The sequence below is a fragment of the Vitis vinifera genome, chromosome 6 (genome assembly GCF_030704535.1).
Source record: "Vitis vinifera cultivar Pinot Noir 40024 chromosome 6, ASM3070453v1".
NCBI lineage: Eukaryota > Viridiplantae > Streptophyta > Magnoliopsida > Vitales > Vitaceae > Vitis > Vitis vinifera.
The window spans coordinates 18,772,825-18,800,621 of NC_081810.1; the positions used below are offsets into that span (position 1 = coordinate 18,772,825).

Sequence of the window (27,797 nt, forward strand, 5' to 3'; positions counted from 1 at the left end):
GTTAACCCCCTTCAAATCTAATTATTCATACCCAATTTTGACACGAAAGAGCCATTGTCATGAAAGGGGGACCAGGGACCTCAGCACCCTTGGTCCATCATTTTGGTACGATGCCAACTCTACCACATAACCACCATTTAGATATCTATCCTTTTATTTTTGGCATGTGAACTTATAGTGGGTGGCTGACCTTGAATCCAATAGTTATCATGATATATATGGCTGAAATTAAATCCAATAGAATCCAATATGTTTTCTTATATCTCAAGTTTCAATCAAAAAAATATTTATGATTTGTTTTTATTAATTTGTGTCTTGTTTTCAATTTAATTAATGAAAATTTATTTGATCAAAAAGTTCATTACAAACCAATTTTAAAAATCTAATCCTTTATTATATTTTGATATCGTTTTGATAAAAATGTCTTTATTATTATTATTATTATTTTTTTATAAAAATAAATTTTTTTATAAATATATTGTAAATATTTAAAATAATTAAAAATATTTAGATCAAAAATCGATTATTTTTCAAACAAAAATATGAAAGTGATAAATTTGTAAATATGGGGAATATTTAATCCTTTTAATCGATTATTTCATTAATGAAGTGGGTATAATGATGAACGCAGACTTGGTTTTGCTAGGGCATGCAGAGGTTTTGCAAGAGAGAGAGATCATTTCTCGACTCTGAGAAATCAATCTCCTTTTGGCCCGGTGGCGGACTCCAAGTAAAGCCTTGAAGGAGCCTTGCTAACATCCCTGCACACCCACGCCTTCCAGTACTGAAGGAAATGAAGCGAAGGTTTGGCTCGTTCAACTCTACTGCTTGAACTGTACTAGCATTCAGATGCCGCTCTGGATTGAAATTTAGCGGTTCTTCCCAGATTCTAGGGTTCCGGCCCAGCCCCAGACGGCTCAGAAGGACATGACTGCCTTTGGGGATAGAGTACCCAGCAACACTAGTCGGATTCCTGAACTCGTCTATCCTTTCCAACCACTCCATCAATTTCTTCACTGCTTTGCTCAAAATCCCTGGTTGCTTGATCATTGCCTACTCAATTGCATTTGATGGACTATCGACGCCTGCAAGCATCAACTCCTGCAAATTATGGAAGGATCATAATCTGATGATTGATCAAGTTATTTGCTGGCTAGGAAATCATCATCATGCAATGTAGATCAAAAGGTAAGCACAACACTACTACAAAAATAATTTATGGTGTCATTTTTTAAATAATGACACCATAGGGTTTATAATTAATAAAGGTGATACATCATATGAAAATTCTTCAATTAAGGTAGTTAGATTATGTTAGTTTTATATTTATAGTGTCATTTTTTGGGAAGTAACATCATATAAAATAAATTTTTTTTTAAGTATTATAACTTAATGAGCCCACTTTTATAATTAATAATGAGGGATAATGTATAAAAAGCCCATTGTTTCCACATGCCACCCATAATCCAAAAAATCTCAGTATACAAATCTTATATATAAAACCATAATCTTCTTCTACCTTTTCTTTTACTTATAGTCAACACACTTATAACCGACATTTTCCACTTTGTGGACTCCCAAGTTATCCAAATTCTCTTAGATCTATCATATTTTTTTCTTTTATTAATATCATTATATTGATTGTTTCAGCATCTTTGTATTATGGTTTTTGTGAACTGTGTTTTTTTGAGTTGTAGGGAAGAAAAACTTAGGTTTAAACTTCTAGCATAGACGAAGAAACTTGTAGATTAATTGATTTTTTAATATGAACCAAACACATGACCAACTTTTGTTGTGTGTATTTATGTGAGAATGATAGGTACAAAATTTTGTTGAGATATACTGTCCCATAATCTTCATCCCTTCCCTAAAATGAGAGAGGGGAAAAAAAAAGGGATGATTTTTTTTGTGTATCTAAGTGGGAACGAGGGATATAGAATTTCGTTGTGATGTAGTGCTGCCACATGATCTTTATCCTCCATTAAACCTAACATATTAAATCCACTAACTCTCTCCCCAAAAACGAGTAAAAAAAAAAAAGGAAAAAAGTATGAGTTAAAAAACAAAAACGGAAAATATGATTTTTTTTTAATGTGTTTCTAAGGAGAATGAGAGATACATATTTTTGTTAAGTGCATTGCCACGTGTTCTTCATCCTCTCCATTAAGCCTAATATATTAAACCTAATAGCTCTCTCTTTTAAGCTTTCCAATGAAGTGCCTACAGTATCCAACTCAAAATAAGACAACTTATGCCCCATTAGCCAACAACCCATATTTTGTGTACATCTTGATGAGATTATTTTGTGAGAAAATGTCATGAAACAATCCCAATTTGATAATCTAGGCATGTATTTGAGTTAAAAATAAATTTCTATTCTATAGATCAAAGAATAAAATCATGTTTGAAAATTATTTTTAAAAACTTATTTAGAGCAAAAATAGTTTTCTAACATAAAAATAATTTTTTAACTGAGAAAATATATTTGAAATTATTTGATAGAAAATTGGGCATGTATTTGACTTAAAAACAAATTTCTATTCTATAGCTCAAATAATAAAATCATGTTTGAAAATTATTCTTAAAAACTTATTTAGAGCAAAAATGGTTTTCTAACATTAAAATAATTTTTTAATTTAGAAAATATATTTGGAAACATTTGATAGAAAACTGGGCATGTACTTGACTTAAAAATAAATTATTATTCTATAGATCAAAGGATAAAATCATGTTTGAAAAATATTCTTAAAAACTTATTTAGAGTAAAAACAGTTTTCTAACATAAAAATAAATTTTTAACTTAGAAAATATATTTGAAAACATTTGATAGAAAACTTTTTTTTTTTTAATGTCAATAAGTTGTCTTTTTCTTAATTTAATTGTAATCAATTTGCTTATACGCATTTAAAAGTATATATTATCATATTTAGTAATATTTTGATTGTTAGGCAAATTATCATTTTTGAGAGGAATTTTTGTAGCTCTCATAATTATAATTGTATTTTAATAACCATTTCCAATAAAAAAAAAAGAAAAAAAAAGTTAGACAATTATCAAAATCTGATTTTTAGGATTTTAAAAAAATCTACAAGCCAAAACTATCTATAATTTTGATCATGTGAGAACACTTCTTTTTTAATACTTTGAGTTATTTTGTTTTTTTTCTTAGTATCTGAAAGTATAAAAGAATTTCTCTCATTATATTATATATATGTGCATGTGTGTTCTCATGGTTGTTTATGTCATGTCTTATTAAAGAATAAAGTGAAATTTCCTTTGAGTGGAAGGTTTTAGTCCACGCTAGTACACGGTATGAATAGTTTGGGTGGGTTGTATCTATGGTAAAAAATAATAAAAGACACCTTTTGCAAGTCTCCAAGTTGGTTGAGATACATGGCATCATGTTGACTAAACCTTGACTTTTGCAAGTCTCCTAGTTTCCAACTTTTTTTTCTTCTTTTTTTTAATATTAAGGTGTGGGGCCATGAACTCCTTTCTTTCCTTTTTAAATAACAAAAAGGAAGATAATTTTATTGTGAGAAGGCTATTGCTATCAATTGTGTTCACGTCGAGAATTTTTTTATTTATGGAGGCCATATATATATATTTATGTCTAATTTAGGAGGGTTATTTGGGTTTGTTTAATCTATTCCATTTAATCATACTATACAATCATTTTTTTATTTGGATTATTTTTGTATTAAATTTCTTCAACCCAAATTTTGTTGAAAAGTTACAATGTATTATTAAAAATATAACTTGATAGTTGATTATGGATATGTGTCATTTTTAGTAAAAAAAAAAAATCTATAACATTTTATATTGATAATATATTATTCTTGTAACAGGTTCGAATAGTAAGCAAGTCATTATCAAAGAAGTTATTGAAAGTGTAAGTGTACGTTTATTTATTGCATGCTCTTATATTGTATCAATTGTAAGGAAGATAAAATTACCTTGTAAAGGTAATTAAATCTTTCTATATTTTAAAAACTTTTTTCCTATATACTATGCTTTTGAAGCTTGTTTAATTAAACATATTAGTTATTTGACAAACTTTTCACAAATGTTTTGTATACTTATGTGTTCTATTTTGTTCCATAGTTTTATTGCATAATACTAATGTATATTTTTTCACAAACTTTTTACAACTATTTTGTGTACTAATGCATATTAAGTTTTGTTCTTGCCTATATAAGCTACATTTAGTTATTTAAATATATCCAATATTATGTTGAAGAAAGATGTACTTACTTAACTTTTTTTATTCTTAATATTAGCAAGTTTTTCAGTTCTCTTGTCTCGAGATTGGATGTCAAAAGATAGAAGGTCAGTTGAGTATGATGAAAGAGTTGAAAACTTTATCAATTTTGCATTAGCACATTCAATCAACCATTCCCCTATAAAATGCCCATGCTTACGTTGTGCAAATATTTTATGTCAAACTCTTCAAGTCATTAGAGAGCATTTGTTCTTTAATGGAATAGATTTCAGTTATCGAGTATGGTATTGGCATGGAGAAAATGGACCCAGTGGAGGATTTTCAAATGTCTCACAACAACATTATGACAAATGCAAGTATAATGATGTTGTTGACACAATAATGCTGCACTAGTTAATTGTATGAATGATCCCTAAGTGTTTGGAAGGTTACTTGAAGACGCAGAAAAACCTTTATATCTTGGATGCATGAAATACACAAAATTGTCAGCATTGGTAAAACTTTACGACTTAAAAGCACGTTATGGTTGGTCTGACAAAGGATTCTCAAAATTGCTTCAGTTGCTTGAAGATATGTTGCCATTGAATAATGAGATGTCATTGCCCATGTATGAAGCTAAAAAGACTTTCAGTGCACTTGGTATGGAATATCAAAAAATTCATGCATGTTTTAATGACTGTATTTGGTATAGAAACCAGTATAAGGATGCTATTGCATGCCTAACTTGTGGAAAGTCAAAGTGGAAGATAAACAATGAGGGGAAAAAGATTAAGAAGGGGCTTCCTTCAAAGGTTTGGTGGTATTTCCCACCAATCCCTAGATTCAAAAGGACGTTCCAATCCTCAAAAACCGCTAAACATCTTATGTGGCATGCCAAGGATAAAGAATATGACGATAAACTATGCCACCCATCAGACTCCTCAGCGTGGAAACTAGTTGACCATATGTGGCTTGATTTTGCTTCTGAACCGAGAACCTTAGACTAGCACTCTCAAAAGATGGTACAAATCTTCATAAGTCTATAAGCAATAGACATAGTTGTTGGCCTGTTATACTGATCATATACAACCTTCCTCCTTGGTTGTGCATGAAAAAGAAGTTTATGATGCTATCATTATTGATCTTAGGACCACGACAACCTGGTGAAAATATATATGTTTTCTTGAGTCCATTGGTAGATGACCTTAAAACTTTGTGGGAAAAAAAAGTTGAGACTTATGATGCACACTTACTTGAGGTTTTTACTATAAAGGTCATCATTTTATGGACAATCAATTATTTCCCTACATATGGAAACTTGGCCAATTGCACCGTGAAAGGATATTATGCATGTCCAATATGTGGAGAAGGAATATATTCCCAAAGATTAAAGTATGGTAGGAAGAACTTGTATATGGGTCATCGACGATTTCTTCCACGTAACCATCCCTATTGGAGACAAAAGAAGGCATTCAATGGTGAACAAGATTTTAGAATTCCTCCTAAAATTTTGAGTGGAGAAGAAATACTTGAAAAAGTTGATATCATTCCTATTTCTTGGGGAAAAAGGAAGATAAAATCTCTTGAACTGATGTGAACACAAATTGTTGGAAAAAAAAGTCCATATTTTTTGAGTTAGAATATTGGAAATATCTTCATATCCTTCACAACTTGGATGTTATGCACATCGAAAAGAATGTATGTGAGAGTATTATTGGTACTTTGTTTAACATCCTAGGAAAAAAAAAGATGGACTTAATGCTCAACTTGACCTAGTTGAAATGGGTTTAAGGTCTGAACTTTTCCCAAGAGTTGACTTGAAGCGGACCTATCTCCCCCCTGCATGTTATTCACTATCCAAACATATATGACAAAAAATTAGTTTGTCAAACATTGTCTAATTTGAAGGTCCTTGAGGGGTATTGCTCAAATTTTAGAAATCTTGTTTCCTTAGAGGAATTGAAGTTATTTGGTTTAAGATCCCATGACTACCATGCACTTATGCAACAACTATTGCTAGTGGCATTACGTTTTGTTTTGCTAAAGCATGTGAGATATACTATATCAAGATTGTGTATCTTCTTCAATCAATTATGCACAAAAATGGTTGATGTGCCAAAATTGGATGAAGTACACAATGAGTTAGTGGTCACGCTGTGCTTACTTGAAAAGTATTTTTCACCTTCATTTTTTGATATTATGCTTCATCTAGCAGTGCATTTGATAAGGGAGGTGTGACTATGTGGTTCAGTTTACTTTATGTGGATCTACCCATTTGGGATATGAAAGTTCTTAAAGAATTGTTCGCAATCATAATTGGCCTGAAGGATGCATTACTAAGTGCTATTTTGCAGAAAAAGCTATCGAATTTTGTATTGAATATTTATTAAGGACTCATGCAATTGGAATTCCAAAAGTAACAATTATGATAACAAATTTGGTAGACCTATAATTGGTGGTCGTTCTACCATCATTGATCATAAATCATGGTTACAAGCATATCATTATCTATTAGAGAATACAACTATCGTCCAACCATACACTGAGTAAGAAAAACATACCTTTATCTTTTTATAATTTCATAACATAATGATGAAATCCTAAGTTTGCATTCCTTGTCTTTAACGTCATAGGGAACACATGAATTAGTTGAGGTCTCAATACCCTCGACAATCTAATAGACAAATTTGGTTGCAAGAAGAACATATGAGTTGTTTTACATATTGGCTTAAAGAAAAGGTAATCTCTTAGTTTTTAGAAAATTTTTCAATATGTTGAAAACATCACAAGTTTCCAATATGTTTTGATTATACATAGGTTGAAGAGGCTATCCATAATGGGCAAGATATTCCCGACACACTTAGGTGGTTAGCACATGGCCCTACTCTCCAGGTAGTCAAATATCCTGGATATATCGTTAATGAGTGTCATTACCATATTAAGAAACGCGATATGACATGCATCACCCAAAATAGTGGTGTTAGCATTTTAGCAAGGACTATCCAAATTGCCAGTTCTAAGGATAAGAACCTAGTTTGTGGTGAACTTTGCTTTTATGGGGTCATTAATGAGATATGGAATCTTGATTACAACATGTTCACAATTCTAATTTTCAAGTGTGATTAGGTTGACAATAAGAATGGTATAAAAGTTGATAAACTCAGGTTCACATTAGTTGACTTCTCCAAAATAGGTCACAAATTGGATCCATTTATTTTAGCATCACAAGCCAAGCAAATCTTCTATGTTGAAGATCAACTTGATCCTAAATGGTTAATAGTTCTCTCAATTCCTCCAAAAGATTTCAAGAACATAGAAGGACTAGATGACTTCACCGATAATTGCATGGAACATCACCCCTTTATAAGTTCAATGCCAGAATTTGAATCATTTGATGTTATGGATGAATCATAGGCAATACACATGAGAGAAAACTGTGAGGGCATATGGATTGAAAATAATTAAATAACATATTGTACCCTTGAATGAGATATAATAAGGCATTTCACTTATTAGTTTTCATGAGTTGCACATTAACTTAGCTTCTATATATTGCTCATGATATATCTATATATTTTAATCATCCTAAATTTCTTTCATGCATCATAAAAATATGTTATTCAAAGGTACCACTTCAATCTTCATTCAACTATCGTTTTGTTGTCCATAGAACTAGATTTATATTATTTTTTATTATCATGTTTTGATTTTATGCTCACATAACTTGAAATTCTCATTCCTAAATTTCTTTTTCATTAAAACTATAAATCATAATTGAAACTATGTACTAATTTATTTTATTATTATCCTCACAAATAAATTCTTCATTATTGATAAGAAATCAAAAAACAAGACAAATTTTGAAAGAAAATTTCAAAAAATATATTTGTGAATGACCAATTTAATTATAGAAAATATATGCAAGGCTATACTAATCTTGCTTTTGAGTCATTTTATAGGTTTGTTGGTGAAGTACTAGTTTGCACATTTACTTGATATCTTCCGCACAAATATGGATCTAGAAGAAGGGGAAATGCTAAACATAAAGCATAAAGGTAGTGCATTGAAACCAAAGATTGCAAAAAATCGAAGTAAAGGGATAAAGCTCAAGATTGAATACAATAGCCTTAGTAGTCACATTGAGGAAAATTCAGTTGAACTAAGTAGTTATCTTAGTACAATAACTAGAACCCATGTGCCAATAATTATTGAGAGTTGGGGGAAAGTGCCTAAAGATACTAAGGAGAAGTTGTGGGATTTGATCACGGTAAGCCTATCTATAACTTTAATATATAATTATTGTATACATTCATTAACATGAGCTAACATGGGTTGCTATTTTGTAGACAAGCTTTAATGTGAATAAAAAATCCAAGAGGAATTGTTTCATACTAATGGGCATCAGGTTTCGAACCTTTAAGTACAAGTTGACAAAGAAATATATATTGTCTTTCAAGAATGACTAAAAAAGCTGAAAAAGTCACCTCCTATTTACCCATTCATACAAGAGGATCATTGAAGACAGTTTGTTAAAGATAGACTTTTAGAACATTTTAATGTTAAGCATTATTTTTATTACATCTTCAATTTTCACATTTACGTAGTTTCATTATGTACTAATTTTGTGTCTATATTTTGTAGGAATATCGCAAAGTTCAGAAATCAAGAAGAGATAAACACATTTACAATCATTATCTTGGAAGAAAATGATATGCACGTTTTGAGCATGATATAGTAAGTTATCAATATCCATAAAAAAAAAAATGGAGTATATATTTTGTTTATAGGAAAATGATTCTAGTTTTTAAATATCATTTATTAACTTGATCATATTGAACTAATGAGTTTTATTGTTAAAAATTTTATAGCTACAAGCAGAAGGGGCTATTGGTAGGGTTGATAGAAGTGTTTATGAAAGAAAACACGTGAGAAGAAAGGAAAGTTTAATAAGATTACAAAGCCAATGATTAACTAAGTTAGCATATTTATGCCTTTTAGAGCCTATAGTGTTAGTATGTCTATGTGATTAGGGTTTGTGATGATATCGTTAGGTGTTAATAGGGAAGAGGCTTAATGCTATCATTTTTATGAGTAGTCATGTTATATTAGTGCAAATATAGTAGCCTAATTTGAAAATTAATTTTGAAACAATATACATTAATTTATCTATTATCATTTTTATTAAAACAATTCATTTTATAGCTACCTTGAATTGGTTGTCTTTGATTGATATGTTAATCATCTTCATCAAATTATTACTAATATATGTTTTGTTATAGGATGAATTACTAGAAAAGGCAAGGAGACTGGACTACCTCCACCTGGTCCAAACGACATATTATGTCAGGCATTGGGTAAGCTTGATCATCTAGGACGTGTGGTAGGTCAAGACCGCTTGGTTAGGCCGAACTCATACTTTCGTCAACCATTTGATGACATGAAAAAAAAAATCAAAGAAGAAATATGGGAAGTGGTGTGAAAGGGGATGCAAGATGCTGTAACAAGACAAACTATGTCTCCTCCCACACCCCATTCTGATATAGGTAGTAATAACATGAGACAACAACTTGTTTTACAACTAGTTGTAGCAAAAAAAACCAATGTTTAAAATGATGGAAGAGCCCCAACCACCAGAACCACCACTGAAACGTAAGGTATACATTTATTTACTAATAATACAAGATTAATATAAGTGATATATAGCCTATGTAAATGATATTATTTGTTGTATTAAAGGTGATTAAATATAAATTAGCAGTGGAATGAAAATGAAATGTTGTTGCAACCGGTACATTAATAGAAGAAAATTGATCAAATGGGTTGGTCATAATAAATGTTGCACACAAGCTAGATGCTAGACTCCCATTTCCAAATCCATATGAGATTATCAATGTTGGGGATGCTATTGACTTTAAGCTTGACTGGCCAACAAACCTTGTCATACTTGAAACTAAACATCCTCGGGTATGTCATTTTATACTTGTAGTAAATTTGATTGTAACTTGGTATTTTATTGTTTGGGAGTATATATTACTAACATTCCTTCATTTTTCATAGGTGTTGGATAAAGGAAAGAAGTAGATAGTGAATGCACCAATTATTCGAAAATCTAAGCCTCAAAATTATTCGGTCATTAAAAATTTTTAGAAATTTATGGGTGGTTGTCTTAGTAATGAGAAGACATACCCAATACAGCTCCCCATTTCACTATTTGGTGTCGAATTCCAAACATATATATCTAGAGAGGATTGTGAATACATTATTTCATCTTTAGAGGTGTCATCAAAATGCATCTCCTTCCATTTATGGTGTGCACCTTTTATTTTCATTTGTTTTTATTTTTTTAATATGAGTTGCCCATGTTGAACAAGATTGGATATGACTAATGATAATTTTCTTTTGGTGTTTTGATAATATAATAGGTACATGCATGATCAACTACATATTGCCAAAAAGGAATCACAATTTATATTTGTTAATCCTTTTACAATATCATGAGCACGCTTTAGTAATCCTCAAACAGAGAAAAGAACACAATTGTTGTCAAAACACTTAATAGAGTGCCAAGATGTCGGATATGTTTTCATGCCCTACAACCCCGAGTAAGTGACGAATATTATGCTTTAATGTGAGGTTTTATGATTGATTTATATTTCTAATTAGATGCTACTTTTGTTTTTAATGTTTTAGCTTTCATTGGGTCTTGGTAGTGATTGAGCCAAGGAAAACGATAGTCCACTATCTTGACCCTGTGCATCACAAACCATTTGAGGACTTAAAGGATATCGTAAACATGTAAGTTCTTCCTATTATTTTTCATAGTATTATTTAAAAAAAAATTACATTCACCTCAAACACATTTTTTATTGTTATTTCTATATATTAAAACATATAACATTTACCTATTTTAAAATTGTACCCATTGAACTTATTTACATAGGGCTCTTTAAATATTTGCAAAGAAAACATCTAAAAGAGAGCCATCTTGGAAACTAGTGCAAGTGACATCCAAAATTTTTCTTTACACATTTAGCTTATGCATTTGCACCATTTATATGTATGAGTACTAATGTTATTTATAACTGATCAATTAGTGTCCAAGACAAGAAGGAGGGTTCGAATGTGGCTACTTTGTTATGAAATTCATTAAAGAGATAATTTTTTATCCTACAATGATTGCTTCAAAGGTATTACTTATTTAATGAATTGTACATATTTTTAGGCTTCCAAATGTTATGCATTTTAATGTTATTTTGTTATTTGATTTCAGTTTGGTGATAAAAAAAACATATTCTCAAGTAGAATTCAATGAAATTAGAGGGGAATTGACTACTTTTGTGCTACAACTAATCATGAATCATGTTGATGCATCATGATCACCATGCATGGTGAGTCCCTTAGCTACTACATGAATTTTTCCATAGATATTGTATAGTATTGCTTTTCTTTGAACAATGTTTTTATTTGAAAAAAGAAAAAAAAAGTTCTTAGATTTGTTCATTTATGATAACATCGATCCATATTTATTTTCTTCAATGAAATCTATAAAACTCATTAAACTATGAAATGCAGGTATACACTCTTAGGAGGGTGGAATAGAGAATAAAAAGAACAAAGAAGGCAACCAGATTTTGGGTTTTTAAATGCAGCTCGTATGTCATACGTCGTAGGACATAAACGTTACTTTAATTGGTAGTGAGAATTTTAGATTTTTAGATGCTACTTTTATGTCATTTTATAGTTAGTCGGTTTTATGCTTATGAAATGAAGGTATACATGAATCTTGGGATGCTTAACATTTCTAAATCATGTTTTGGTATGTATTCACTTTTCTTTTTCAGTTTTGGTGGGTTTGATATGTTTGATGTACTATCTTTTTGTGAACATTTGATATACAAATATTATTAGATGATCAATGTATTACGAGTTATTCCATAAACATTACCGAAAAATGAGTTAAATGTAATATGATTGTTATATTTATGGACAAAATATACACAAGTTAATCCTATTTGTTAATTCATAAGCATTACAAAAATCTACAACTAAAAGCAATCATATCTTCCATGATAATTTACAATGATGTGACACCATAACTCAAAGGTGATGCATTTAATGTGACATCATAACTCAAAGATCACGCATATAATGCGACATCCTATCATCACTAGAAATATATGATGTCGCTTCCGAATGCGTCACCATTTATCTACTTTGGTGTCACTTACAAATACGTCACCAATTGGTACCCTCTATGGTGTCAGTGGAGAAGGTGACACTATGTTGTAGTGACACCCTATGTTTATGGTGACTCGCTATAAATGTCACCATATATCTTTTTTCTTGTAGTGCAAATTACTTATCTTACTATGCATTGGGCTTTGATATTAGCCAGAGATAGTAGTGGCTCCTAATTTTTATCCTTAACTGAAATGAAAACGTCAAGCAGGTCCCCACCCTCTTTTTCACCATTCTTCCACTATTCTACTATTTGGTCCATGATTGGATCATGGTACTTGTTAATGGTGTTCATAGCCTCCCTTATAGTCTTTTCATGGCCATCTAAATTCAGCACTCTCTGCCATGGGAAGTAATCAGATAAAGAGAATACATATAGATGAGCAAGTATAGTAAAGAAGGATTCAACATGTTGCTCCACTTCAACTCCAAGGCCTCCATCTTTCTTTCGTTGGCCAAAGTATCTTGTGTTGAGGATCATCTTTCGGATGACATTCCCGTTGTATTGACGGACTTTATTTCTGTCACACCCCAAATACTAGGCAACCCAGAACTTGACTCGTGGCCCCAGGTCAAAGGTTTGACCCTAAGAGTTACTCTTATCCATGTTGGCAATCAATCAAAACACCCTGGATTTTTTTTCTTTTCAATAAAGAGTTTAATCCTAAATAAATTTATTAAGCTAAGATTTACTATAACATATCATTTTATTTTTCCAAAACTAACCATCACATTATCTCCTGTTCACAAGTATTAAAAAAAATAAAATTCCACCAATCGTCTTCCTACCCAAAAGCTAAAATATTTACAATAATCTCTAAGTCAAAAAGAATATTTCCAAAAATGTTTTCCAAACTAATAAAATATAATTTAACTTAAAAAATTCCATATAACTCAAATTAGTAGATGTCAAAAAGGTAATTAAAAAAAAAACAACAACCATTATTATGGTTTTTTTGCTTTTTAGAACACTTCATGATCTTCTTATGGTCCCTTAGAAACTATATCTGCATCTAAAAATTTTAGAAAATAAAGGGATGCACATTTCCACGTTACTCTTTAGACCTAAATAGGTTAGAAATTCTAGGTCAATAAAACACAACCATATGCCAAAATATAATATTACATTTACATTATACACACTAAAAGAAACTTCAACCATACAAATTTAAATCAATCAAAATTATCATTTTCCTTATTTAATCATATGTTTAGCATATCAATAATTTTAAATTACAAAATAAATAAGTCACTTTAGTCTTGAATAATATATTCAAACATACACTTGATAAATAATACAAATCATTTTTCCAAATGCAACCATGATACAAATGCTTACACACAATCACGCAATGCAATATCGTTCTCGGGCTTTCACCGAAGGATATGCATTTATACCCAAATACACTCCCCATTCGGAGTCTTCCTGGGGTAAACTTTTGAGTCTTTCACCTTAAGGATCTCACTCCCTTCTTAACTCACCATCTCTAGGGTCATTCAATTTCTTATTTTTCTTTTCTTTTCATTTTTGGTGTCTTTTCATTCTCATTTCCGTTTCACACAACCATTTCTTTAATTTTTCTTTTTCTTCACACAATCAGGATGCATATGAAATGCAACTGAATCATATTTTAACATCCATAATTTTCCAAGACATAATTTTATTTACTCCCATTATGTTTCATAATTTCCAATAATCCACACAACGATTTTTCTTCACTTTAATCGTCACAAACATAAAAGAAAATTCACAATTAATTTGTATAGCATCAAAACATAGTTTTAAACATTGACCACATAAATTCTATTTATTCCTGACATGCTTAATAATTTCCAAATCCAATATAACCATTTTTTTTTTCAATTAAATAATCACACATATCCAAGAAAATTCTCGCTAATACAAATATCAATGAAAATGTAATTTATGTCATAATTTATTTGTCTCCAATAATTTCAAAAATTTTGACACCCATATGACAAATTTCTACAATTAAGCCACCCCAACATTTGGGAAAAATTTTCCAATAATTCAAATATCAACAAAAACCCAATTTATATCATCATTTTATTTATTTTTAAAAGCATTAATAATTTTAATAATCAATACAACACTTTTCCACAATTAAGCCACCACAACATTCTAGGAAAATTTTCCAATAATTCAAATATTAACAAAACATAATTATACCTTAAATTTTCTTATCTCCAACAACATCAATAATTCTTAGTACTCAATACAACTATTTTTATTTTTTCATATTTAATCTTCTCAAACATTACCAAAATTCCAAGAAAAATCTATAAATCACGAAATAAAATTATTCACAATAATAATCACACTTCAAATACTAAAAATAACATCTATTATATTTCAACAACACAATATATAAATTTTTTTCAAAGAAAATATTAAATCAAAGTTTTAGGGTTAAATCACCCTACCTTAAATTTGAAAAATTTAACCATTAAAACTAAAACAGGACACCGTAGGAGTGTTCCTCACATTGAATAGAATATCTGTAGACCCTCAATTTTGTCCCTTTAGCACATGTCTTTAAGTTCGTTTTCAGTGTTCCACAGTAGTTCCTTGGTGGCCCATTGCTACTCATACTACTTACCCTTTTTTGAGTCACCTCGGAGACTTTGGTTGAGGGATTATCTTACCCCTTATTGTGACCCTTGGCAGCCCTAACTTAGACTTAGGCTTTTCTTGCTTTTTTTTTTTCGGGATAGCTTTTAGATACACTTGACCCATTAGGCACCACCCTAGGCCCACTTAGATTCACCTAGGCTCATTCAGGCACATCTAGGCCCATTTAGGTTCACTAGATCCACTTAGGTATCTTAGCCCTCCCATGTCATCGTTGCGGTAATTCCTACATGACTTACATAATTTGCATTTTTTTAACACTTGTATGTACTTGATTTCCTATTCATTTATTTATCTACTTATTTTATTAACATTTAGTTAGTTATTTGTTTTATTTATTTATTTTATAGAATATTGCATGAGATTGATGTCATTAATTGCGTAAACTGATGTATTAATTTGTCTGTGTGTAGCTATGATAGATATATTGTTTTTGATTGCATATATTTTTTTATTAGTTTTAATTCTCAATTTCATGACCTCTACTGCTTTTAATTCTTATTTTATTTTGGCATGAGATTTGAATGCACACATTGGAGAAGATCTTTGACGTACACGGCTGCGTATAGAAAGTGGGCACATCACGGCTGAGGCACATCCAGGAGTATATGGAAAGAAGATTAAAGAGAATCTAATTACTTACCAAATGAGAGAGGGGCTGCATCCTTGGAAAATCTCCAAGTAAGCTGCACATATGTAGACTTCCCATATCCACGCGTATAACAAAAAAAGGAAGTAAAATATTCTACAAGAGTGGGCTGCCATATAAAAAAAAGTGGGGAGAAAAAAAGGATAGGAGGATTTCGGAAGGAAGGAGGAAGAAGGAGTGACCGGGCAAAAGAGGATTTTTATCTGGGGAATTGTCTTTAGAGGTGAGAGGAAAGCCGGAAGCCCAGCGATTGCAGGCAAGGCTGCCCAAAATTTAAAATCCATTGGGTTTGGAGGAGAGGCACAGAGGAGAGGGGACTTTCAGCACGCATTGAGAACGGAGTGGAATCAGAAAAGAGAAGCAATCTTTGCTTCTTCAGAAAAGTTCTAAGGTAAGTCTACTGATATTTTGTTTTGGTTCGTACTCCCAATTTATGTTCCTCATTCTTTTTTTGTGACCTGAGACGCTATTTGCTGGTTGGGTTGGAGATGACATAAATTCCATGTGAATCTTGCTGATTTCTCATATATTGTTACAGATATTGTTTCATTCTTTACTATTTATTTATTTATTTATTTTTATCATTTGAACTCAATGAGACTCTGTTTTATGGTGTACTATTTCAAGATTTTGGTTGCCCAGATTCTCTTTACTCCTCCCACCAACCTAATCTCGTGGATCGAAATATGAAACACGACTTTCTCTAGATCATTCTGTTTTCATCCTTTATGCTCTCTTTTCTTGGTTGCCTTCTTTTGTTCTTGTGTGTATTTTCAAGGGAGACGTGCATCACCAATTAATTACGTTAGAGAGGAGCTTTCGAATACTGCTGAAATTTGAGACTTAGAACCCAAATTCGGAAGCAACAAGTTGGATTGATGACTCTAATGAGAATTTTGTTTCATGGGAAAAATGACTTGATAGTGATTGAATATGGATTGATAGGGAATGGATACTTCAACACGTTCTACGGTGGATTACAAGTTTGGTTCCCCTTTAGGGAATGCATGTCCAAGACAGGGGAGAGCAAAATTTTGTGTTTATGACATCCCAGGAGCAGTCGGGATGGCTAAGACCTTGTTGATGGATCTCAGTTGCTGTTCTAAATAATCCGAATTCAAGCCTGTGGAATTTAAGCAGTGTTATTGAGAGTTTGAGACTATGGAACAACTACAGCTGATCCAGCTTATTTTGCATCATTTTGCTCTAACGTCAACTTGAATCCAAGGCTTCCTCCACCTCTTATTTAACGGGAGAATCAATGCCTGTTCCCTATCCACTGACAAAGAGGAGTCTGACGACGATAGGCCATCCCGAAAAATCTCAGATGATTGACCAGAAAGCAGCAGTGCAGTTATGCCCAGACAGAGGACAGTTTCTTCAGCAGATCGTCATAAAAGTTTAGTTGATCTGATACAAAAGGACTTCCCCCGCACCTCATCACTTGCATATAATCAGTTTCCTTCCTCAAGCTATGCAGCAATGGAGGAACTATTTAATCGCATTACCTCTACCTAAAGATCCCTCAAGGAATGAGCCATCCTTATAATGACATGGAAAAGCTTCCCCATGCACTCCCCAAGTTCTCTTCAGTTAAGGTACAATCTATGATGCAGTCTCCTAGGTTCACCCCTCCTTTGTATGCAACAGCAGCAACGTATATTGCTTCAAGAAGTCCATTTTATCCTAATTTGCAGTCAGTGATGGATCCTCATTCGCAACTGTTAATCTAATATCAGAGGGGAAGCCTATTATCCTTAGTCATGCAGGAATTGAAGATTGCATTGGCCTTCCCCCAAAGCTGCAATTCCCCCTTTTATCACAGAACTTGAATTTGGATGGAATTCCAAAATTTGACTTTTTCTCTGTTTATGCCTTTTAAAGGTCATTCAGCACATTGTTATATTTAAGCCCCTTTGAGTTGGAAGATTTTGTGGAAGCATTAAGATGCAATTTTTTTCTAACCCTTTGTTTGATTATGTCCATATTTCTTTATTACAAACTTTGAGAAAGCATTTGGAATTTCTATCAGATGAAGGTTCCTAATCTGATTTTAATTGTTCAAGGTGTCTTAATTGAGGTTTGTTGGATTCAGTTCGTGGTTAGTTTTCATGGCTGATTCCCTACTGATTCATGGTTCAGGTTTGAAACCTGGTTTTGATTTTAGTTGATTGAAGCTATTTGACAATAACCACTGCAAACGACCTGTGGCCGTAAAGTTTGAGATATTTCGATGTCTGTGTGATGATGTGATTGCAGTGGAAGCGCTAAGATCAGAGCTCAATAGAAGATCATTGGCAGCTGAGCCTGATAAGGAATTCAATCAGAATGTTTACATTGAGATTTGCAAGAAAAGGAAGGCCTGATGTTAAAACGGAATGGATATCGGAAGACCTGTCACTAAGACATTTGGCTTTATCATTTGTTGGTGAATCTATCATATATCCAGAAATAAACTTACTCATAGATGAACTATGTTATAAGGCAGACTCGTACCCTTTCTATGACAAGTGCACAATTTCCTAAGAAGATTAGAGAACTACAATCTGTTACTCAGTCTTACGTCAGTATAGATGCTACAACAAAGGACAAAGCTGCCGCCTTGGCTGCTGCTCGCGGTCTTGGACGCAATGCAAAGATTGAGTCTGTAAGGCTGCCAATGTTGACAGTTCTTAAGCTTCATAGTTGTGAGGGCATAACTTCAGCTTCCATGGCTGCAATATCGCATGGTTATATGTTGAAGGTAACAACAAGTAGCGTTGAGATTGGATCAGGGGAAACTGCATGGGAGGCGGATGTTTCTGTCAGCTGTTGCACAGAAATTGATAAGACAACTGAAAATTCAGTGGCGCCTGGGATCCATAAATGTCGAAACTATCCTATCCAACCAAACCAAGTATTCTGATCTTCTAGCACGCTCCTGCCATGAAGCTCACTGTCAAGACCTTGAAGGGAAGCACAGCAACAGCGAAAGCAACATCTTCTACAACCGAGAATACACATGGTTTCATGGCTCCTCCCAAGCCTCACAAAATTCTAATGGTGGCTAAGAAGCCCAACAGTGCTCTTTCTATTGCCTCGGCTCTCTCTAGTGGTCATATGTCTACTAGGTGTAGTAGTACAGAAGTCCATGAATTTAATGGAACCTTTCGTGGATCTAATGCACAATATAAGGTAACAACAGACAAGAAAGCTCCAAAGTTGTTGAATTAAACAAAGAGCAGTCCATGTTTATCAGACTTTGATGGTCAGAATTGCTCCTCTGCTTCAAACTGCATAATCATAGAAAACTCAGATATAGGCTCGGGGAGTTGTGGACCTGCAATTGAAAAGAGTACAGGGGACCTAGTTATGGGAAGAAAATATTCATGTACATCTATGACAATGTCTCTCAGAGATACAGATATGTCTTCACACAATGTCAATCGTATAGAGTCCAGCATTTATCTAAATCCTGATGTTGTATATGAAACTAGTGAGGATTATGCAGCTATGCAGCCCAATATCAGTGTAGATGGCTCCCTTCTTTTCGATTTTTCAAGTCAATATGTGCCTGACTGTTTTGATCTTCAATTTATGCCGAGCAGTGAAGAAATACTGACCAACATGAAGGATGAAAATGAGAAGCTTTCGAACAGAGAATACATGCTTAAGCAGTAAGATGAATTTATCTCAAGATGCAATAACAATGATGCTGTCAAGGCAATGGAAATTCATCGAAAAACAGAGAATGCCTCAGTTTTCGAGTCTGAGAAGCTTGGTGTTGCTATTTCTTGGGAGACATTTCAGTGATAAAGTAGAGCATGCACCGATTAAGAAAAGGAGCTTTATATTTCAGTCTTCATTACCACCCCCATGAACTCCTTCTCCTCCCTATGAGGATTCAGAACAGCTTGTAGATAGTCAACATTCTTCCGAGACGACAAATGAAGAGATTGGCGATGGTAAAGACTTCTCTGGTATTGAGATGTTCGCAGCAGCTGCTTGCAATAACAGCATAGGTGATGATGTGACGGAATCAACTACAGAGGATGGTCCAGTTATGACATATAAAGGAAACAACTCATCTATTTCTGCAATGCCTATAAAAGAAACTATGCTGTTGTCTGTGTTGCTATTACGGTTGATAACCAGGATGGTACTAAAGGGGATATTTGTATTGATAAAAGCAAAACTGCTGGTCTGATTAATAATGAGGAGAAACAAGAAACAGAAACCAAACCAGAAGTTGATCCTAAAGCCACGAGGAATGAGCCTATTACAAAGATAGTTGCTGATGGAGTACAATCTGTGTATAATGGGAAAGAAGCTATTGGCAATGAAGATCAGGTAGTGGAAAATGGTGTTGAATCTACCATAAGGAATCCAACACTTGAGTCGGAATAGTCAGAAAACAATCTTACACATGTTAATGCGCAGGGCGCTGAATCGGGAAATGTGGTCTCCTTTATCAGTTCCTCTGCTTCCATAATAAGGAAAAATAGTACTAAAAATTCAGAAAAGAACCCTCCATTTGAAGGACATGCAAGGCCGAAGTGTTGAATTAATTCTATGGAGAAATTTCTATAATGCGGAAGGACAAAGGCTGCAAAATATGTGGGTATTTCCTGTTCTGGTTGTGAAATCTGCTAGAATCAATGCTTTCAATGGGAAAGCAGTGGGGACTATTTCTACCAGCTAGCTATTCGAAGATCCAAAATATGTTAGGCTTCTTGCAGCTCTCACTCTTGGTCACCTCCCTCAATATGAAGGATTCGCTAGAGCTAGTGGTTTTGTATCAGCATGTCGTGCACTGATAAGCCTGCTTGAAGACCAACCAACAAAAGAAACGAAATCCATTACCTATCAGAAAGACCTGTCTCAAATCCGTCCAACAGAAGCTGAATCGGTTGAAACTCGAATCATCATACTTTTCTCCTCTGTTGTGGCTCTCAAGAGGTCTTTATTTGACACTGGAAGCAATCCCACTTCTGAATTTGTAGTTAAGCCCTTTGCTGAGAGAGAAGTGATTTCTTTTTGTTTGATTGCACACCTTGAAAGTCAGTGTTTCAGCTGGAGCTATTAACTCCTGAGCTGCCGAGTGTGAAGGATGAAACCCACAGATTTACAAAAAAACTGGGGGCACTTATTTAACAGCTTGTGAGAGGAGTAAGCGATCATAAGAATCTGAACTCCTCTTGGAGATGTTTCTCAGGACCAGAAGCTACCCCACTTCCAGCTATATTTATTGGTGAAAATCTTGAGTCACCCAATTGCCTACGGATAGGCATCCTTGCTTACAGGTAATCCTGAACATGGTGTGCAGCTGAATTAATAATCCGTCATCTGACAAGTCTTGGAGATGTTCCCTGCTGCTGTTGTGTTCAGAAAGGTCAGAGTGCACAAAGAAGCTTGCTGAAAGTATCTCAAACATGCTACAACAAAACAATCTGTATACGAATTTTGATCAGCCTCGAAAAATGCCAGAAGAGGGCAGAATGCGTTTTTGGGATTCAATGCCAGTGTCACAGCCTCAATCACACCTCCAGACTCCACCCACATAATTGCCACCTTGCCACATATCATACTCCTAATGTTTTTTTTCCTTTATTTTGTGATTATATACATCTTAAATATGAATTTCAAAATATTTTTCCATCAAAATAACTTTGGTTTTCTTCAAAATTCCTTAGGAGCTTCTAGATATAAAATCCAAATTTTAACATGCTATTTGTTGCCACTTTCCTTCGGGCATGCACTATCTTCTTTGATTTTTAACTATTTTCGTGATTTCCTTGATTTTCAACAAAGCATGAATAAACTTCATGATTCCAAATAATGGAATTCGTAGAATCAATTCATGCAAAATTAATTAGGGCTTTGGTGGGGGCCCGACATTCATGATATTCACTTCAATATTGTTTGCTTGATATCTGATTGATTTTTTTTTATTCTTCTCGATGAAATACTTGAATTCGCTTTATATTTATTGTTGAGATATCCTTGTTTCCCATAGACGTGTGGATGCTCGCTAATCAGGTACGCTCTTACCACCCTACAACTCTAAAATTCTATGAATGTGTACGTTATCATGAGCCATGACTATGTTTGACGCCATAATTGATTGCCTTGATGCTTGTTTGATCATCTTTGATAAAATACATATTATGTGTCATATTTTCAAGCTAACCTCTCATGTTTTATGATAGCGCTTGAGAAGCCGTTCAGGTACGCACTTCGACTCTCTCTTATGGTTGGTTTTCCTGTTAGGCATGCAATATTCAAAATCACCTAGCCTATTTAGATACCTATAACGTACCGATTAATTGCCACACTTCCCTTAACTTAGTCAGTAGAGACCTTCATAGGGCTTAGAGGGGTGCTACCTTTTAAAGGTACCTTCCCAATAGGTAACCTGATCCCCGGACCTAGACTCGGGTTTCTCAAAGACATGCTTTTTCCAAAACTATGGAGTCACTTTTTAGGGTTTTTCTTTCTTGTTTTATTTTCCCTTTAAAATAAAAATAAAATAGGTGGCGACTCCAACTTTTTTAAAATTAATTTTTCACAAATAAAAAAGCGAGTCTCGTCGATTGAGTGGGGACGCACGTGAAAAATGCGGGTCCACAATATCCTTCCAAAATTTCATGCGAAATGGACTTCATTTGGTAGGTCCACCAGCATCCTAAAGCTGGCGACCCATTTTTCCCACTCTTTGCCGACGACTCCCCTACATCTCTCACTCGATTTCCTTTCTTCATTTTCTTTTCTTCTTCTTCTTTTAAACTCTCACGCCAATTTCACTATATATATATATGTATATGTATTATTAAAACAAATCCTAAAATGCCACGCACATCCATTTCTCAATAAATTAAAACCATTATTCTTAAATTCACCTTCCGTAATTATGAATTATACCAAACTTATGATTTTCCATTTCACGAAAAATACCACCGTATTCGTAATTTAATTTACTACAAGTCTACTCTTCAAAAAGTATAATTTGATTATAATTACATGAAACATTGTTTTTTTTACTTTAAAATTCATTTAAAACATGATATAATTAACTATTAACAAAATTCAATTCCATAAAATATTAAAAACATAAAATAATTTTTTGGCAATCAAGAAGTTGAAATTTGTAATAATAACCCTTAACCCGCTAATTTTACCTATATTTATTTACCAAAAAAATTTAAATAATATTCTAAAATTTAATTCCATAAATTAATTAGTCATTCAATTAATAAAAATCAAATTCTCTACCCTTTGGTATAACTTTTATTTAATTTACTTCATTTTTCAAATTATTCAATCGCATCAAAATTTCAAAAGTTAAATTCACTAAATTCACATTTAATTAATTTATCCTTTTGTATTTTTTTTTTCTAAATTCGCATATCATAATTTAATCTTAATTTAATTTTGATTCAATTTTGTTTGATGTTTTCTAATTTTATGAGGTTTAATTTCAATTATAAAAATTAAATTCAATTTCTTTTTAATTATCCATTATCACAATTTGATATAATATAATTTTTTATCAAGTTTTTCTTACTATGATTTTTCTTATAATTATCCAATAATAATTAAATTAATTCTCGTAACATATTTAATATTCAAATTTTAAAAACTTAATCTCAATTATTTGATGGTTAATTTTTTTCTCAAAATCTAAATTTAATTTATGAAATTCTCACTCCTTACATCTGACGTGGCAAAATTTTCAAACTATTGACTTTTGACCAACTTTTCCTAAATTTATCCTAATTAAATACTAACACATGGATTTTCACCACTCTTTTTGACCTTTTGACCCACAAATTTATGAAAGACTTTATGCTTGGAGAATCTACAAAAACCTGGGTATTACAATTTCTCAAGTTGATAAGTGTCGTGGTTATGAAGCCACCACTTGAATACTCAGTCGCCATTGTAATGGGCCTGGATGCAAATAGTACATCATGTTTCTTCAAAAGTTCTCTGCTAATCTCTGGGAAAGTTGCAGGGACGAGATGAAATATTTCCCAATTGAATACATGCAATTTCAGTGTTCATTTCTTTCATAAAGCCAATGTATCCACCAGAAAGTTGTCTTGTTGTTGAGTAAATGAGGTAGATATTGCACTAGTGGCCATGGAGCTAATCCTGGAGGAAGTTGTATCGGCTTGCATTTGGTACTTGTTTTGGATTTTAATTTAGTGAAGATAAGAAAGATTGATGTGATGAAAAGCAGCAAGAGGAAGTTGAGATGAGACAACACATCATCTATGGTAGTAGAAGAAAACAAGGTTGAGTTACTACTACTACTCTCTGCAACAAAACCATTTACACGTCTTTCATAGCAAAACCATGTTTGTCCTATCTTGGGTCTGGATGCACATTTTTAATATTGGGGAAATCATGCAACCAAATGTCACACACAAAGAGAGAGAAAAAAATACGTTTTTTAGAACTTGAAAAGGTAAAGTGGGACAAAAAATATTATCCATTCTTGAACTCTAAAAGTAAAGTTATAAAAAGCTTAGTTTTTTTTTTTTTTTTTGTTATGTATGATTGCATGATTTCCCCCTTTTAAGATTTTATCTCATAAATTTTTTTTCTAGAAGGTTCAAATAAGTTTGATGAATATTGTTTATTTTAGTAATTTTAATTTTATGGGGTACTTAAAACATTAGAAGTTCACAAAAAGCAACATTTATAAGCTACCTATCTAAAAAGCTTGCCCTAATCATTGAAATCCAAAATATAAAGTGACAACACACTTTTTAAAGAAATTTTCAAAATAGTTTTTAAAAACACATTTATTTATGATATTTTTAAAATAAAAATCTCAAAAATAACTTGTTTATATAGTGTTTTATTAGACAAATACTTGATCTTTATAAGATCACCCTAATTATAGATTTATGAACATGTAACACAACAATTATCTATATATATACTTAGAATTATTATATTTTAAGTTTTTAACTACATAGGACATCATGAGTTTTTCCACCATTTATCTTATAATAAGTTTATTTAAATATGATAAAGGATATATTATCTCATTTCTTATTATATCTGATGCTATATATATATATATATATATATATATATATATATATATATATGTAACAAATCAAATACAATTTAAAGATTTTAATTAACCATCTATTAGCAACAAAGCAATCTCTTAATCTCATTCATAATATTAGGATAATTTAGTATTTCCTTTTATAAAACACTAGCATATAAATCAACACAAATCATATTAAGGGTGTATTTGGTGTTGATTTTAGGAAGCGTTTTTAGTATATCTAATACTTGAAAGATAAAAATTATCAAGTTTTAGAAAGATCAAAAGCGCTTTTTAGAATGACTATCAAATACATGCTAAATATTACTTTTGGATACTTATATTTTTAAATAACTCTTAAAACTTTTAAGGCAAGTCTCTACTATTTATATAAATCCCCTATTATTTTTAATTTTTAGAAACAAAAAATAAAGAATAGAAACTCCATTTAAACATCGCCTTATTATTTCCTATTATAAAATAACACAAATCAAATGAATTATTTAAAAATAAATAAATATAAAATCAAAGTTGAAGAGAAAAAACTCTTGTGCATTAAAAAAACATCAAAATAAATAAATAAATAAAACATCATCAAATAAATATAAAAATAAATTAATGTTATGGAAAAATGAGAATAGGCAACAAGAAAATAAGAACACAGATTTACATGAAAAATGCTAGACGGGAAAAACCATGGATAGAGGAGAAGAAAATCCACTATATTAAAAATTTGGTATAAAATGTGAGAGAATCAAGCGAGTATTGTATAGGCATAATCACTATGACCCTAAATCCTATACATCATCGCATATGTATGGTGTATGCGATAATATTTGTGATAATAAAAATATTGTCGCATAAAATAACTATGGGATGTAATATTTGTAATAATATTCTTTACAAAAAAATATTTTTTCTTTGCTTTATTCACTTTGATCACAAGTTGAAATAAGACAATAAAAATATTTTCTTAATTTTTGAAAATTAATTGAGGACTTAGAGCTACTTGTTACTGAGTGAATTTGCTGAATGGTGAAGAATGCGTGTATAGTAGTTTTGCAAATTTTCAAACTTGTAGACATATTTTGTGAAGTCTTTTTCTCTTTGTAAAGCCCCATTTTCTATGTGAAGTTATTTTTTCAATATTCTCTTTGGAAGGAATTTACCATTAGTTATATAGGTAAGATTAAGGAATTAAATTTGGAATTCTTAAGATTTGATTGCTTAATTCAAAGAATTTGGTTCAAGGGAAATTTGCCAACAAAATAATATTTATTTTTAATTCTATGATGACTTTAATTATTTGATATAATTTTATTTTGAAAGACTTGATGTGGGGGACTCATCACTTATTGAGTCCAAATTTTGTTGCACCCAAATTTTTATGAGCTAAGAAACCATAATTTTAAAGACCAATTCAGTGGTAAGTGAATATGCTAAAATCTTCTATGTACAAATGACCTCACTTCAAGGTGCAACACATACATGTATTATTATGTGTATGGGATGAGTCTTGAAGTTAGTCTTCATTCTTCTTTGATTTTTTTTTTCTTCAAATAAATAAATAAAACATCATCAAATAAATGTAAAAATAAAATATGTATCGGTTAATTGGAGAGGAGAGCTTTAAGGGCATTTCTTCTATGAAATTCTATGCTCCACGTACCATAAATTTGTACTCAACCAACAAAATTACAGAATGGGTCCATGCACAAACAAAAATAACCTAAATGTAAATATCTAAAAATGTATAAAGTTCACAATAGATATTCAAGCCCAAATTTAAATTTCAAATTAGTCCAACAGATTTCATCAATCAAAATGGGTCCAAATTAGCAAATATAACCCAACAAAAATATCTCATATGTCATAGGCCCTAATTTAAAATTTTCAAATTAATAGCCAAACTATAAGTTCAATTAATCAAACCCAAAACATGATAAATTAAAATAAATCTCATTAGGCCTAAACTTAATATCCCATAATTCAATATATAAACCTAAACCCAATTTATGCTAATCCCGATTTACAATCAAAATCAAACATAATTTAATAAGTAAATAACTAAATAAATTAAGCAAACTCAAAACACCCAAACCACTACAACATAAATCAAACAATAATAAATATAATGACAATAATAATAATAATAATAATAATAATAATAATAATAATAATAATAATAATAATAATAATAACAAAATAAAATAAAATAAAATAAAATAAAATAAAAAAATTAACTCACATCGGAGCCAGTTTGAATGTCTTGGGAAAGAAAGAAAATGAGAGAAAAGTGAGAGATGATTGACAACTGACAGTGGCTCACTGGCGGCGACTGGCTAGTGGTCCTACCGATGGTAGTGAGGATTGATTGGTTTTTGGGAAAAAAAATAAAATGAAGAAAAGAAAATGAGGAGTAATAAAAAAAATGGAGAAATTAGAGGAATGTGGGAGAAGAATGGAGAGAGAGAACGTAGAAAATGAGTGAAAAGAAATGAGGCTAGTTGGAGGAGAAAGTGGTAGTGTGTGAGCTAAAGTGAAGAAGAATAGAAGAAGAAAATGGAGAAGAATGGGGAAAAAAAAATCCGCCTCCCTAAATGAAGAGAGGTGGGTAGCCTAAAGAAGAAGAAAAAAAATAAAATAAAATAAAATGGGGAGAAAATGAGAGGGGGTTGGTGGTCTTGTGAATGAGGTGGTATGCGTTAGAGAGAGAGAGTGGGTGGGGTTGTTGGGGAAGGTATGAGAGAGAGAGGAGAGAGAAAAGAAAAAAAAGAAAAAAAAGAAAAAAGATAATATAAAATAATAATAATAATAATAATAAAATAAAATAATATACAAAATAATAAAAACTAATAATTAAATAGTGAGTGAGCAAAAAATATCATATGTAATCGGGATTTAATTTTAAGAGTAAAGTTGGGTTAAAAATTAATGTAAAATAAAATTGAGACAAATTTTGGGGTATACAAATATGCTGATTCGACTCATGGTAGCTCAGCTTTAAAGG

General features: G+C 31.9%; 1 long non-coding RNA gene and 1 pseudogene across 1 annotated transcript; one reads left to right on the forward strand and one right to left on the reverse strand.

Annotated features, from left to right (window-relative positions):
* Positions 1–601: 601 nt before the first annotated feature.
* On the reverse strand, positions 602–2,260 carry LOC132253887 (phenylalanine N-monooxygenase-like; annotated as a pseudogene).
* A 13,110-nt stretch (positions 2,261–15,370) lies between these two features.
* LOC109122768 (uncharacterized) lies at positions 15,371–23,949 on the forward strand. Its single transcript, XR_002030264.2, has 2 exons — positions 15,371–16,132; positions 16,687–23,949. It is a non-coding gene; the product is annotated as an uncharacterized LOC109122768 (long non-coding RNA).
* Positions 23,950–27,797: the final 3,848 nt, after the last annotated feature.